The sequence below is a fragment of the Cetorhinus maximus genome, chromosome 1 (assembly GCF_964194155.1).
Source record: "Cetorhinus maximus chromosome 1, sCetMax3.hap1.1, whole genome shotgun sequence".
Classification (NCBI taxonomy): Eukaryota; Metazoa; Chordata; class Chondrichthyes; order Lamniformes; family Cetorhinidae; genus Cetorhinus; species Cetorhinus maximus.
In genome coordinates, this window is record NC_135879.1 from 158,651,782 (window position 1) to 158,667,394 (window position 15,613).

The following is a 15,613-nucleotide window of genomic DNA, read 5'->3' on the forward strand; positions in this document are numbered from 1 at the left end:
AATTAGGAAGTTATTAAATTAACTAAATAGCTTAAGTACCAATGGCAGGACAAATGGTATGTTGCAGCTGTAAAATGTGGATAGTTTTGGACGCCAAGGTGATCCATGAAAGACACATCTGCAGAAAGTGTATGTAACTAAAGGAATTCCAGATCAGGATTATTGTTCTGCAAGCCAAACTGCAGACACCGCCCAACATGAGGGAGGGGGAGAAATACCTGGATACTATGTTCCAAAAGATGGTCACACCTCTTAGAATAGGGTGGTCTGTTTTGGACAACAGTGAGGGACAGCAGGATGTGATGCATGTAAAGGGACTGACCAGACAAGAGTGGAGAAACCTCAGATTTTGCAATTGTCAAACAGGTTTGATGTTCTCACAACCCGTGTGGACAAAAGTGAGGTCTGCAAGGTGGATGAGCAGGCTGGCCATGGCACCATGGTACAGGAGGCTGTTCTAGCAAGGGGACCAAACAGGAATGTAGTGGTAGTTGGGTATAATATAATGATGGGGATTGACACTGTTCTCCGCAGCAAAGAGCGAGCATCCAGATGGCTGTGTTGCCTGCCCGGTGCCAGGATTCGGGACATCTGCTCAGGGCTGGAGGACAGCTTACGGTGGGAGTGGGAGTGGGAGTGGGAGGGGGAGGGGGAGGGGAGGGGGAGGATCCAGTTGTCATGGTACATGTGGGTACCAACAACATAGGCAGGACAGGGAAAGAGGTTCTGCATAGTCAACATGAAGAGCTAGGCACCAAATTAAGAAGCAGAACCTCAAAAGTAATAACCTCTGGATTATTACCTGAGACATGTGCAAATTGGCAGAGGGCAAATAAGATTAGGGAAATTAATGTGTGGCTCAAAGACGTGTGGGGGAAGTGGGTTATGGTTCATGGGGCACTGGCATCAGTACTGGGGAAAGTGGGGGCTGTACCATTGGGATAGTTTACACCTGAACCGTGCTCAGATGAGTGTTGTTGTGAGCCACATAACTAGGAAAATACAGAGGGCTTTAAACTAGCGGGGTGGGGGGGTGGTGGTGGGCAGGAGGGGGGGGGGTGGTGGTGGTGGGCAGGAGGGGGGGGGGGGGGGTGGTGGTGGGCAGGAGGGGGGGGGGGTGGTGGTGGGCAGGAGGGGGGGGGGTGGTGGTGGGCAGGAGGGGGGGGGGTGGTGGTGGGCAGGAGTGGGGGGGGGTGGTGGTGGGCAGGAGGGGGGGGGTGGTGGTGGGCAGGAGGGGGGGGGGGTGGTGGTGGGCAGGAGGGGGGGGGGTGGTGGTGGGCAGGAGGGGGGGGGGTGGTGGTGGGCAGGAGGGGGGGGGGGGTGGTGGTGGGCAGGAGGGGGGGGGGGTGGTGGTGGGCAGGAGGGGGGGGGGGGTGGTGGTGGGCAGGAGGGGGGGGGGGTGGTGGTGGGCAGGAGGGGGGGGGGTGGTGGTGGGCAGGAGGGGGGGGGGGTGGTGGTGGGCGGGGGGGGTGGGGGGTGGGCAGGGGGGGGTGGGCAGGGGGGGGTGGGCAGGGGGGGGTGGGGGCGGGAGGGAGTGGGAGGGAGGGAGGGGGTGGGAGTGGGAGGGAGGGGGTGGGAGTGGGAGGGAGGGAGGGGGTGGGAGTGGGAGGGAGGGAGGGAGGGGGAGGGAGGGAGGGAGGGAGGGGGTGGGAGGAGGGAGGGGGTGGGAGGGAGGGAGGGGGTGGGAGGGAGGGAGGGAGGGAGGGGTGGGAGGGAGGGAGGGAGGGAGGGAGGGGGTGGGAGGGAGGGAGGGGGTGGGAGGGAGGGAGGGAGGGAGGGGGTGGGAGGGAGGGAGGGAGGGGGTGGGAGGGAGGGAGGGGGTGGGAGGGAGGGAGGGAGGGAGGGGGTGGGAGGGAGGGAGGGGGTGGGAGGGAGGGAGGGGTGGGAGGGGGTGGGAGGGAGGGAGGGGGTGGGAGGGAGGGAGGGGGTGGGAGGGAGGGAGGGAGGGGGTGGGAGGGAGGGAGGGAGGGGGTGGGAGGGAGGGAGGGAGGGGAGGGAGGGAGGGAGGGGGTGGGAGGGAGGGAGGGAGTGGGAGGGAGGGAGGGAGGGGGTGGGAGGGAGGGAGGGAGTGGGAGGGAGGGAGGGAGTGGGAGGGAGGGAGGGAGGGGGTGGGAGGGAGGGAGGGAGGGGGTGGGAGGGAGGGAGGGAGGGGGTGGGAGGGAGGGAGGGAGGGAGGGGGTGGGAGGGAGGGAGGGAGGGAGGGGGTGGGAGGGAGGGAGGGAGGGGGGTGGGAGGGAGGGAGGGAGGGAGGGGGTGGGAGGGAGGGAGGGAGGGAGGGGGTGGGAGGGAGGGAGGGAGGGAGGGGGTGGGAGGGAGGGAGGGAGGGGGTGGGAGGGAGGGGAGGGAGGGAGGGGTGGGAGGGAGGGAGGGAGGGGGTGGGGAGGGAGGGAGGGAGGGGGTGGGAGGGAGGGAGGGAGGGGGTGGGAGGGAGGGAGGGAGGGGGTGGGAGGGAGGGAGGGAGGGGGTGGGAGGGAGGGAGGGGTGGGTGGGAGGGAGGGAGGGGGTGGGAGGGAGGGAGGGAGGGGGTGGGAGGGAGGGGGTGGGAGGGAGGGAGGGAGGGAGGGAGGGGGTGGGAGGGAGGGAGGGAGGGGGTGGGAGGGAGGGAGGGAGGGGGTGGGAGGGAGGGAGGGAGGGGGTGGGAGGGAGGGAGGGAGGGGGTGGGAGGGAGGGAGGGAGGGGGTGGGAGGGAGGGAGGGAGGGGGTGGGAGGGAGGGAGGGAGGGGGTGGGAGGGAGGGAGGGGGGTGGGAGGGAGGGAGGGGGTGGGAGGGAGGGAGGGAGGGGGTGGGAGGGAGGGAGGGGGTGGGAGGGAGGGAGGGGGTGGGAGGGAGGGAGGGAGGGGGTGGGAGGGAGGGAGGGAGGGGGTGGGAGGGAGGGAGGGGGTGGGAGGGAGGGAGGGAGGGAGGGGGTGGGAGGGAGGGAGGGAGGGGGTGGGAGGGAGGGGGGGGAGGGGAGGGGGTGGGAGGGGAGGGGAGGGAGGGGGTGGGAGGGGAGGGGAGGGAGGGGGAGGGGAGGGGGAGGGGAGGGGGAGGGGAGGGGAGGGAGGGGGTGGGAGGGGAGGGAAGGGAGGGTGGGAGGGGAGGGGGTGGGAGGGGAGGGGAGGGAGGGGGTGGGAGTGGAGGGGAGGGAGGGGGTGGGAGGGGAGGGGGTGGGAGGGGAGGGGAGGGAGGGGATGGGAGGGGAGGGGAGGGAGGGGTGGGAGGGGAGGGGAGGGAGGGGGTGGGAGGGGAGGGGAGGGAGGGGGTGGGAGGGGAGGGAGGGGGTGGGAGGGGAGGGAGTGGAGGGGAGGGAGTGGAGGGAGGGGGTGGGAGGGGGTGGGAGGGGAGGGAGGGGGTGGGTCGGTGGGTGGGAGGGGAGGGAGGGGGTGGGTGGGTGGGTGGGAGGGGAGGGAGGGGGTGGGTGGGAGGGGAGGGAGGGGGTGGGTGGGAGGGGAGGGAGGGGGTGGGAGGGGAGGGAGGGGGTGGGTGGGAGGGGAGGGAGGGGGTGGGAGGGGAGGGAGGGGGTGGGTGGGAGGGGAGGGAGGGGGTGGGTGGGAGGGGAGGGAGGGGGTGGGTGGGAGGGGAGGGAGGGGGTGGGTGGGAGGGGAGGGAGGGGGTGGGTGGAGGGGAGGGAGGGGAGGGATGGGGTGGGTGGGTGGGGAGGGGGTGGGTGGGTGGGTGGGTGGGGAGGGGGTGGGTGGGTGAGGGGGTGGGTGGGGAGAGGGTGGGTGGGTGGGGAGAGGGTGGGTGGGTGGGTGGGGAGGGGGTGGGTGGGTGGGGAGGGGTGGGTGGGAGGGGGGTGGGTGGGTGGGGAGGGGGTGGGTGGGTGGGTGGGTGGGGAGGAGGGAGGGGGTGGGTGGGTGGGGAGGAGGGAGGGGGTGGGTGGGTAGGGAGGGGGTGGGTGGGTGGGTGGGGAGGAGGGAGGGGGTGGGTGGGTGGGTGGGGAGGAGGGAGGGGGTGGGTGGGTGGGTAGGTGGGGAGGAGGGAGGGGTGGGTGGGTGGGTGGGTGGGGAGGAGGGAGGGGGTGGGTGGGTGGGGAGGAGGGAGGGGGTGGGTGGGTGGGTGGGTGGTGAGGAGGGAGGGGTGGGTGGGTGGGTGGTGAGGGAGGGGGTGGGTGGGTGGGTGGGGAGGAGGGAGGGGGTGGGTGGGTGGGTGGGGAGGAGGGAGGGGGTGGCTGGGTGGGTGGGGAGGAGGGAGGGGGTGGGTGGGTGGGTGGGGAGGAGGGAAGGGGTGGGTGGGGAGGAGGGAGGAGGTGGGTGGGTGGGTGGGAGGAGGGAGTGGGTGGGTGGGTGGGAGGAGGGAGGGGGTGGGTGGGTGGGTGGGGAGGAGGGAGGGGGTGGGTGGGGAGGAGGGAGGGGGTGGGTGGGTGGGTGGGGAGGAGGGAGGGGGTGGGTGGGTGGGTGGGTGGGGAGGAGGAGGGGGTGGGTGGGTGGGGAGGAGGGAGGGGGTGGGTGGGTGGGTGAGCAGGAGGAGGGAGGGGGTGGGTGGGTGGGTGAGCAGGAGGAGGGAGGGGGAGGGAGGGGGTGGGTGAGCAGGAGGAGGGAGGGGGTGGGTGGGTGGGTGAGCAGGAGGAGGGAGGGGGTGGGTGGGTGGGTGAGCAGGAGGAGGGAGGGGGTGGGTGGGTGGGTGAGCAGGAGGAGGGAGGGGGTGGGTGGGTGGGTGAGCAGGAGGAGGGAGGGGGTGGGTGGGTGGGTGAGCAGGAGGAGGGAGGGGGTGGGTGGGTGGGTGGGCAGGAGGAGGGAGGGAGGGGGTGGGTGGGTGGGCAGGAGGAGGAGGGAGGGGGTGGGTGGGTGGGCAGGAGGAGGAGGGAGGGGGTGGGGGAGGGGAGGGAGGGGGTGGGTGGGAGGGGAGGGAGGGGGTGGGTGGGAGGGGAGGGAGGGGGTGGGAGGGGGTGGGTGGGTGGGGAGGAGGAGGAGGGAGGGGGTGGGTGGGTGGGTGGGTGGGGAGGAGGGAGGGGGTGGGTGGGTGGGGAGGAGGGAGGGGGTGGGTGGGTGGGGAGGAGGGAGGGGGTGGGTGGGTGGGGAGGAGGGAGGGGGTGGGTGGGTGGGGAGGAGGGAGGGGGTGGGTGGATGGGGAGGGGGTGGGTGGGTGGGGAGGAGGAGGAGGGAGGGGGTGGGTGGGTGGGTGGGGAGGAGGGAGGGGGTGGGTGGGTGGGGAGGAGGGAGGGGGTGGGTGGGTGGGGAGGAGGGAGGGGGTGGGTGGGTGGGTGAGCGGGAGGAGGGAGGGGGTGGGTGGGTGGGTGAGCAGGAGGAGGGAGGGGGTGGGTGGGTGGGTGAGCAGGAGGAGGGAGGGGGTGGGTGGGTGAGCAGGAGGAGGGAGGGGGTGGGTGGGTGGGTGAGCAGGAGGAGGGAGGGGGTGGGTGGGTGGGCAGGAGGAGGAGGGAGGGGGTGGGTGGGTGGGCAGGAGGAGGAGGGAGGGGGTGGGTGGGTGGGCAGGAGGAGGAGGGAGGGGGTGGGTGGGTGGGCAGGAGGAGGAGGGAGGGGGTGGGTGGGTGGGTGGGCAGGAGGAGGAGGGAGGGGGTGGGTGGGTGGGCAGGAGGAGGAGGGAGGGGGTGGGTGGGTGGGCAGGAGGAGGAGGGAGGGGGTGGGTGGGTGGGCAGGAGGAGGAGGGAGGGGGTGGGTGGGTGGGCAGGAGGAGGAGGGAGGGGGTGGGTGGGTGGGCGGGGAGGAGGAGGGAGGGGGTGGGTGGGTGGGCGGGGAGGAGGAGGGAGGGGGTGGGTGGGTGGGTGGGGAGGAGGAGGGAGGGGGTGGGTGGGTGGGTGGGCAGGAGGAGGGAGGGGGTGGGTGGGTGGGTGGGCAGGAGGAGGGAGGGGGTGGGTGGGCAGGAGGAGGGAGGGGGTGGGTGGGTGGGTGGGCAGGAGGAGGGAGGGGGTGGGTGGGTGGGTGGGCAGGAGGAGGGAGGGGGTGGGTGGGTGGGTGGGCAGGAGGAGGGAGGGGGTGGGTGGGTGGGTGGGCAGGAGGAGGGAGGGGGTGGGTGGGTGGGTGGGCAGGAGGAGGGAGGGGGTGGGTGGGCAGGAGGAGGGAGGGGGTGGGTGGGTGGGTGGGCAGGAGGAGGGAGGGGGTGGGTGGGTGGGTGGGCAGGAGGAGGGAGGGGGTGGGTGGGTGGGTGGGCAGGAGGAGGGAGGGGGTGGGTGGGTGGGTGGGCAGGAGGAGGGAGGGGGTGGGTGGGTGGGTGGGCAGGAGGAGGGAGGGGTGGGTGGGTGGGTGGGCAGGAGGAGGGAGGGGGGGGTGGGTGGGCGGGCAGGAGGAGGGGGTGGGTGGGTGGGCAGGGGGGTGGTGGGCGGGCAGGGGGGGTGGGCGGGCAGGGGGGGGTGGGTGGGCGGGGGGGTGGGGGCTGGGTGGGCGGGCGGGGAGTGGGTGGGCAGGGGGGGGGAGGTGGGGGGTGGGTGGGCAGGGGTGGGGTGGGGGGTGGGTGTGCAGGAGGGGGGGGGTGGGCGGGCAGGAGGAGGGAGGGGGTGGGTGGGCAGGAGGAGGGAGGGAGTGGGTGGGCAGGAGGAGGGAGGGGGTGGGTGGGCAGGAGGAGGGAGGGGGTGGGTGGGCAGGAGGAGGGAGGAGGGGGCGTGGGGGGATGTTGAGGAATCAAGTTTGGGTAGATGTAGCAAATCAAAGAATACAGTCAAGGCAGGAGAGCAAAATAGTGATATGGGAAATGAGGGTAAAAGAATAGCAGCAAGGGACAGAGGGAAAAAAACCTAAGAATACACCAATAGTCAAGACTAGATGTTGAAAAGATAACAAAGACAAACCAAAGGCCCTGTATGTGAATGTGTGTAGCATTCATAACAAAGCAAATGACTTGATAGTGCACATTGAAGTAAATAAATATGATGATAGCCATTACAGAGATTTGGCTGCAGGATGACAAGGATTGGGTCCTGAATATTGAGGGGTGTATGACATTCAAGAAGAATAGGAAACTAGGTGGATGGGTAGCACTGTTAATCAAGGATGGCATCGGTGCAATAGTTAGAGATTACCTTGGTTCAGGAGATCAGGATGTAGAATTGGTTTGGTCGGAGATGAGGAATAATAAGGAAAAGAAGTCACTAATGGGAGTGGTCTGCAGGCCCCCTAACAGTAATCACAATGTAGGACAAAGTATATAAGAAGAAATGTTTGATGCTTATGATAAAGGGATGGCAATAACCATGAGTGATTTTAATCTATGTATAAACTGGTAAAATCAGATTGGCAGTAGTAACCTGGATGAGGAGTTCATAGAATGCTTTTGAGATAGTTTCTTAGAGCAGCACGTTCTGGAACCAACCAAAGAGCAGGTTATATTAGACTTAGTATTGTGTAAAGTAACAGGATTAATTAATGACCTCTGAGTAAAGGCACCTGCAGGTAGCAGTGACCACAACATGATTGAATTTTACATCAAGTTTGAAAGGGAGAAGAGTGGCTCTAAGACTAGTATTTTAATCTTAAGTAAGGGCAACTATGTGGGCATGAAAGCTGATCTAGTTGAAGTGAACTGGGACTCTAGACTAGGGGATAGATCCATAGAGAAGCAGTGGCAGACGTTTAAGGGATATTTCCGAATACTCAGAGTAAGTATATTCCTGCTATAAAGAAGAAAAATTCTAAGGGGAGGACCCAGCATCCGTGGTTAATTAAAGTTAAGAAAAGCATCAAACTTGAGGAAAAACATATAACTGCAATGATGAATGGCAGGTCTGATGATTGGTCGGAATATAAAGAACAACAGAGAATGACTAAACGGTTAATCATGAGAAAGAAATTAGAGCATGAGAAGAAGCTAGCTAGAAATGTAAAAATGAATAGAAAGAGCTTCTACAGGTATTTAAAAAGGAAAAGAGTAAGTAAAGTGAGTAATGGTCCTTTTAAAGAGTGAAAATGGGGAGTTAATTGTAGCTATTAAGGAAATGGCGAATGAAATTAACAAATAGTTTTCTTCTGCCTTCACTATAAAGGAAACAAAAAGCATTCCAGTAATAACTGTGAATAAGGAGATGAAAGAGAGAGGGGAATTTGGTGAATTTACAATCACTAGGGCCAGAATTTTGACCTTGATGGGCGGGCAGGCAGCCGAACTCTGCCGCCAAAACGGGGCCGGCCGCCATTTTATGTGGGTGGGCCAATTAAGGCCCACCCAATGGTCTGCCTGACAGGAAGCGCTATGCACTTCCTGTGCGGGGGGTGGAGGGATTCCCCATCTGTCAAAGTGTGCTCTTTCGCGCATACGCGCGAAAGAGCGCACTGCTCCCTGAGACTAAGTGCTATCTCAGGGAGAGCGCTGAATGTTTAAAAAAAACTTTTAAAATAGGGAAAGAGAAACATTATTAACATGTCCCCCTCATGTGACACTGTCACGCGAGTTGGGACATGTTAATAAATATGAGTGAAACTTTAATAAACTTTTTAAAAACTGAGATGAAACCTCATCCCGCCAGTGGATGAGGTTTTATCTTTTTTCAGAAGCCCGCTGGGGTTCCTGGCCTGCCCGCCAGCCTTAAGGTTGGACGGGCAGATCTTTCAATGAGCTTAATGATCCTGTCAATGGCCTCAATTGGCCACTGACATGTCGGCGGGCGGACAGCTGATTTCGCTGTCCGCCCGCCTACCTAAAAATTTAAATGGACCGGGATGACGTATGGGGTTCCTCCCAACGTCATCCCGCATCATTTTCCCGTCAGCGAGCGGGCCCCGCCCCCAAATCGCCAACAGGAAAATTCTGGCATAGGGAAGTGGTACTGAGCAAACTGATGGAGCTGCAGACTAACAAATCTCTGGGTCCTGATGGACTTCATCCTCGGGTCTTAAAAGAGATGGCTAATGAGGTAGTAGATGTGTTGGTGTTAATTTTCAAAAAAATCACCAGAAGTTCCATCAGACAGGGAAGTAGCAAATATAAACCCTCTATTCAAGAAGGGAGGGAGGCAGAAAACAAGAAACTATTGGCCAGTCAGCTTGACGTCTGTCGTGGGGAAGGTGTTAGAATTGATCATTAAGGAGGTTATAGCTGGGAACTTAGAAAAACTCAAGGCAATTGAGAAGAGTTAGCATGGTTTTGTGAAAGGAAAATCATGTTTAATCAATTTATTCAAGTTCGTTGATGGAGTACCATGCACTGTGGATAAAGGGGAGCCTGTAGATGTACTGTATTTGGGTTTCCAGAAGGCATTTGATAAGGTGCCATATCAATGGTTATTGCAGAAAATAGAACTCATGGTGTAGGGGATAACAAATTAACCTGGGTAGAAGATTGGCTGGCTGGCAGAAAACAGAGTATGCGTAAATGAGTTTTTTTCTGATTGGCATGATGTAACAAATGGAGTTCTGCAGGGGTCCATTCTGGGGCCTCAGGTTTTTACAATTTATATCCATTACTTAGATGAGAAGAGTTAAGGCATGGTAGCTAAATTTGTCGATAACACAAAGATAGGTAGGAAAATAGGTTGTGAAGACGACCTAAGGAAGTTGCAAATGGATATAGATTGAGTGAGTGGGCAAAAATCTGGCAAATGGAATATAATGTTGGAAAACGTGAAGATGTTCGTTTTGGCAGGAATAATAAAAAAGGAGAGTATTAGTTAAATGGAGAACAACTGCAGAATTCTGAGATGCAAAACGATCTAGAGTCACAAAAAGTTAGCATGCTGGTACAGCATGTAATTAAGAAGGCTAGTGGAATGCTATCCTTTATTACGAGAGGAATTGAACATAAGAGTAAGAATGTTATGCTTCAGTTATACAGAGCATTGGTGAGACCACATCTCAAATTTTGTGTGCAGTTTTGGTCTCATTTTAAGGAAAGATGCAAGTGCATTGGAGGCAGTTAATAGGAGGTTTACCAGAATGATACCTGGAATGAGCAGGCTGTCTTATGAGGAAAGGTTAGACTGGGCTTGTTTCTACTGGAGTTTAGAAGACTGAGGGTTGACTTGATTGAAGTATAAAAGATCCTGAATGGTCTTGACAAGGTGGACATGGAAAGGATGTTTCCTGTTATGAGTGAGTCCAGAACTAGGGAGCACTGTTTTATAATTCAAGGTTGCCATTTTAGGACAGATGAGGAGATTTTATTTCTCAGCAGGTTATGTGACTTTTGAACACCCTGCCTCAGAAGGTGGTGGAAGCAGGGTCTTTTAATATTTTTAAGGCAGAGGTCGATAGTGTTGTGGAAAAAAATGAGACCACTCAAGTCTGAGAGTTCCAGTAAGCATTTTTATTTTTATTCAAAAATTATTCATATGCTGGCGAGATCATCCTGGTTGCTTTTCCAAAGATTTCTGACAATGCAAAGTCTGCAATATAATTTTGTAGCCCTTGGGTCTCACATAGCAAAAAACTGTTTGTTGCAACCCCTATCGCTCATCACCGGCAATGCCTTACACATACATCACTTAATCAAGAGTGGGGGTTCTCTTCCTGGAGATGTTCCCTGTTATCTCAACAGTTTCAGCATTTTGGCCTCAGCAGGGATATGTTTGTGTCTGGGGCTTAATGATTCCCTGTCTGTTTCCTTATCTCCTAAACACCGTCTTTACCCAAGTTGTGAAGGCCATTTGGTTCACAGCTTGTGATTCTTAGCTAGTTATCACAGTATTGACTATATTTCCCATCATGCCTGGAAAGAGCTCTCATGGCTGCACTGGTCTGATTTAAAGCTGTTAATACTTATACTACAGTTGACTATTTTAAAGCTGTTAATGCACATCTTGATGTCAGTTTCAATATCAAATTATTTAATTACCCACTTCAATAGATTCTTGTTAGGCAAGGGAATCAAAGATTATCGCAGATAGATAGGAATGTGGAATTTGGAATATACAGATCAGCCATGATCTTATTGAATGGCAGAGCAGGCTCGAGGGGCCAAATGGCCTACTTCTGTTCCTATCTCATTTATTCATATGAGATCATAACAGCACACAAATGAAATTCACAAAACATCAGCTAGTCTTATCCACTGAAATCACATACCTTCAATTATTCATATATTATACTAAATTATATATTTCTATCGTTGCAACTTATATTTATATAGCACCTTTATTGTAGCAGTTTCACAGAGATTAAATGAAAAATGGACGCAGCCAAGGAAGGAGTAGCAGGAGTGACTTAAAGTTTGGTCAAAGAATTGTGTTTTAAAGGAGGAGCGTGGTTCAGAGTGGGGTTTCAAGAAGGAATTCCAGAGCAAAAGGCTGAGACCTTGGTTAAATTGATGACCACCCAACGTGTGGAGAGAAGAGGAGGAACCTCTGGTAGTCTGGCTCTCTTTCCTGGTCTTGTCTGTGCCCAGGTGGCTGTGGAAATGAAACTTGCAGTGTCCATTGGGATGGTTGGTACTTTCTATGATGAGTGGACATCACAGGATATAGTGTCCTGTACTCATCAATAACAATTGCAATTTAGTTATTAAGTATCCTTTTGTTTTGATGGTGCCTAATGGCTATTTTGGCATCTTTGGTGCTTTAAAATGACCACTTGTGGTGATTTTTGTTTGGTGATCCTGGAATAACCCTTCTTCATTCTACAAAAAAAAGACCTGCAGTGGAATTTTACGCCAGTGGGATTTTACGAAGTTGATGGACTTTTGAACAGCTCACTGCATTTTACGATTCCTCCCCCACCCCTGCCGTGACATGGCCATAAAAATCCACCCATTGTGTCTGTGCAAATGTGGAGGAGAATGCACAACAGGCCAGAGTCAAAGGAACAGACAATTCATGCTGGGGTAAGGAGTTTGTATGGCTGGACATTACAAGGATAGGGATGGGTGAGGCCATGAAGGGATTTACAAACACAAATGAGAATTTTAGATTGAGGCATTAGGAGGCTAAGTCAATAGGTACTGGGTTGATGGGTGAGCAGAATTTTAATGCGAGGTAGTATAATTAACTTTTAGCTGAGCAGATGTTTACAGACAACAGAGGATAAGAGGCTGGCTAGTAAAGCATTGAAGTCAATAAACCTAGGGATGACAAGAGCATGACTAAGCATTTCATTAGCAGATGGGCTGAAGTAGGGATCAAGATCAGTAATGTTACACTGATAGCAGTAGACAGTTTTTGTGATGAAGGGGATATAGGGTCAGAAGCTCAGTTCAGGGTCAAATAGATCACTGAAGTTACAAGCATTCTAGTTTCGCTTCAGGAGAAAGCTTAAGGAAAATATGGTGTTTAAAGCAGTCAATAACTTGATGGCTTTGACCATTCCATCTTTAGTAAGGGGAGATCTGAGCTCATCCAAGACTGGATGCTGACAACAATCTAACAGAACAAAGGCAGTAAAGTGATGGAGCTGGGTACTCAGTATACATGTGGAAGCATATCTCATGTTTACAGATGTCACAAAATGGAAACATGTAGATGAGGAAAACAAAGGGGTCAAGTTTAGAACCTTGGGGGATTTTTGAGATGTAGGAGGGAAAGAAGGGAAAGAAAGTGAAGATTGTCTGGCCACAATCGAATAGGTAAAAATGGAATCAAGTGAGGGTAGTATCATGAACTAGCCAATGGGGGAGAAGGATGGTGTAATAAACTATGACAAAGGCTGCAGAGAAGTCACAGAGGTATAAAGCAATACAAATAATGAATGAATTCTATCTACATGGTTCAATTTTCAAAATGGCAAATACTTTATCTGCAACTGACATACTGTAGTTGTCAAGATCGATTGAACAATTTTAACAGCAGGATTTTCTTTGCAATATTTATTCCTAATGACTCCCTTTTTCTTTTTCTTTGAAGTGTTAACTGTTGCTGGACTTTGGGCCCACAGGTGCTGGCAAGTTTACAGTAACATTTTCAAGGGGTTTTTCTTCATATTGTGAGCGTTGATATTGTTATCAAGCTATTTAAAATGGACAGCATCACAGCTGAGTCAAATTCTGACCTCATCTAATATCTGCATACAGGTATTATTCAGCTGCCACATCCAAAGAGACTGAAGCATTGTAACTCCTATCCTAGTTAAAATTAATTAACTCAGCAAACATCAGGATCAAAATAGAGGCCTCATGGTCTATGCAGTATTATGCACAAAGCCAGATTTTTACATACTCTGTCATCAGAGAAGCCAGCTCCAAAACTGAGATGCTGTTTCTCCCCAAAGGCATAAAAACGGTCAAATTCAGCAAATTTCATCCAGCCCACTGGCCATAAAAGATGATCTATCTGTGCTTTAAAAAATTCACTGTCCTCTTACTACTGATGCTATCTTTGTTGTTATCAGCATCCTTCCATCTGCGTAAGGTGGTGGACATGCAGCGCAGCAAATCAAATCCATTGGAGATGGGATAGCTTCATATGGTGCACTTTAGCCGATGGCTGCAGAATCCAATCTCTGAGAGGCAGGTTTTGCCACAAGTGCTGCATATGAAGTGTTATCAAGTGTGGTTGCGGGTTGTTGTTGCTGTCGAGATCATCATGGTGGATGCTCTCCATTGATGCACCCTCTTTAACTTATCATCAGAGCTACTGCTTTACATTTCCCAGTAACTTCAGGAACAAAGCACTCACAACACCAATTTAAACATTGCAGGGCTGGAGGAAAGGCTGGGTGTGGAGATTAACAGAATGAAAAACATTGTTATTCTTTTGATACCAGTGCTATGGAACTCAGAATGGAGTAGATTCTACAGTATCAGCAATCATAGCAATTACAGAATCTCTTCTGTATCATATGCAGGAAAACAGATTGGCCAATGCAGATTCAATCCTCAGAGATATACATTTCATTCATACTACTTTAGAAATGCACCAATTAAGTTGAGGTGAAATTTATCCCTGTAGGAAAAAGCAAGATCAGATGGGACGACTGCACTCTGCACTGAGAAGAGGATGGGATTGTCACCCACCTTGACGCAGGAATTTAATTCCTTGAAGGGGAATGAATGTAGGCAAAACCTGGCTTTGGGAATTCCTTGGAAGCTTTATGGTAAAGCATAAGTAACAAGAAAGATACTAAGTTTGAAAAGAAATGTGCACATTAGTTATACAAAACTATGTCAAAAGAGAAATTGCCTAAGGGATAGAGAGGTACATTTTCTTTTCTTCAAAACTGTACTTAGTTTGAGCTATTATTTTAGCAGCTGTTTTAATCAGTGTGTAAGATATTATTATTCCACACCAACACTCATTGTATACAGCCTCTTTACAATGGAGTTTGTCTTGCAGGACTGCATGGTACCAATAAAATAAATAATAGAAAGTCAACTAGTCAAAAAATGAGGGAAGTTTTTGAGGGAGTGCCTTGGTAAAAATTACATTAACTTGTAAAAGGCAGTAACACTTACCTGCACTCTATAAAGCAGATTGTCCACTATTTTTTTTTCCGATTAGATAGAGTCAGATATAATACACAGTATAAATATACATAGAACAAATCTACTAAACTGATAATCATAATCAAACATACCCAACACCTGCTTGCTCAGCTCTCTTTCTGATATCTAAATTTGTTATATGATTTGGACTAAAGACCATAAATCCTATTAAAATACGTAAATAGAAACTATATACATGCCTATAAATAACATTTATCTTTATTTTTAGGAAGATGATGTGAAGGCATTTATGAAAACAAACCTCATTTCGCCCATAAAAGCAATTTTTAAAATAAGCATTTATTTGCACTGTATGGTTTTTCAAATATTCACTTTATTCCAAAAAGAAATGCAATGGACAGTTAAATCTAATAAAGTTCTATTACAAATTCGGGTTTGCCATAGACAGCTTAATTCAGTGTTTTGAGCTGGTCGGCCTGGCACTCCATATTGGCCTGCCTACCATCTAACTGCATTTTGGGATCCCCATGCACTGGCCACCTAGCCCCCTTCCTAAACCCACCACCATGTCTGACTGCATCATTTGAATTTATGTTCCTTTGCTGGAATACTGCAGATTCAATAGACACAGAAACTCATTGCAAGATGGTCTGATTTGCTGAGGACACCAAGCTGCGAGGAAAGTCAAAACGGATGAAGCAAAAATACAATTACATTCAATTGGACAAAATATATACGTGGGCCGATTAGATGTAATGTTGACCAGTGCAAATGACTGTTTGTAGGATGAATTGTGTTGAAAAGTGAAAAGAAGCCCAGGATCCTGAGTAGATTGGACATGTTTAATATTCAATCAGTATAATGCAGCAATCAAAATAAGCTAGAATGTTGAATTAGTAAAATAGCAGATATATCAGAAGAGATAGTGATTAAACTGCAGTGCTCTGCTCAAAATAACTTGAGCATTGCAAAAAAAAAATATTGAGGATGCTGAAAATCTGATCATCAATCCAAACCTTTATCTCTGTTTCTCTCTCCACAGATGTTACGTGACTTGCAGAATATTTCCTGCATTTTCTTTTTTTTATTATTTGTTCCTGGGATGTGAGCATTGCTAGGCCAGCATTTGTTAATCATCCCTAATTACTCTTGAGAAAGGGGTGGTGAGCCCTCTTCCTGAACTACTGCAGTCCATCTGGTGTAGGTATACCCAGAGTTTCTGCTTTTATTTGTGTATTGTCTAGCTCTGGTCACTGAGACACAATTCAAGTGTAGAGGCCATGTAGAAAAAGAGCCATGAGGTGATCTCTACTGTCAGGGATCTGAGATACGAGAAAAGAGTAGGGATTTTCATTATGGAAAGGAGCTATCTAAGAGGTAA

General features: G+C 53.3%; 1 protein-coding gene across 1 annotated transcript in view; it reads left to right on the forward strand.

The window, feature by feature from the left end:
• Window positions 1-15,613, forward strand: part of trim23 (tripartite motif containing 23) — a 270,598-nt gene that overhangs the window by 215,290 nt on the left and 39,695 nt on the right. The gene's annotated exons all lie outside the window — the stretch shown is intronic.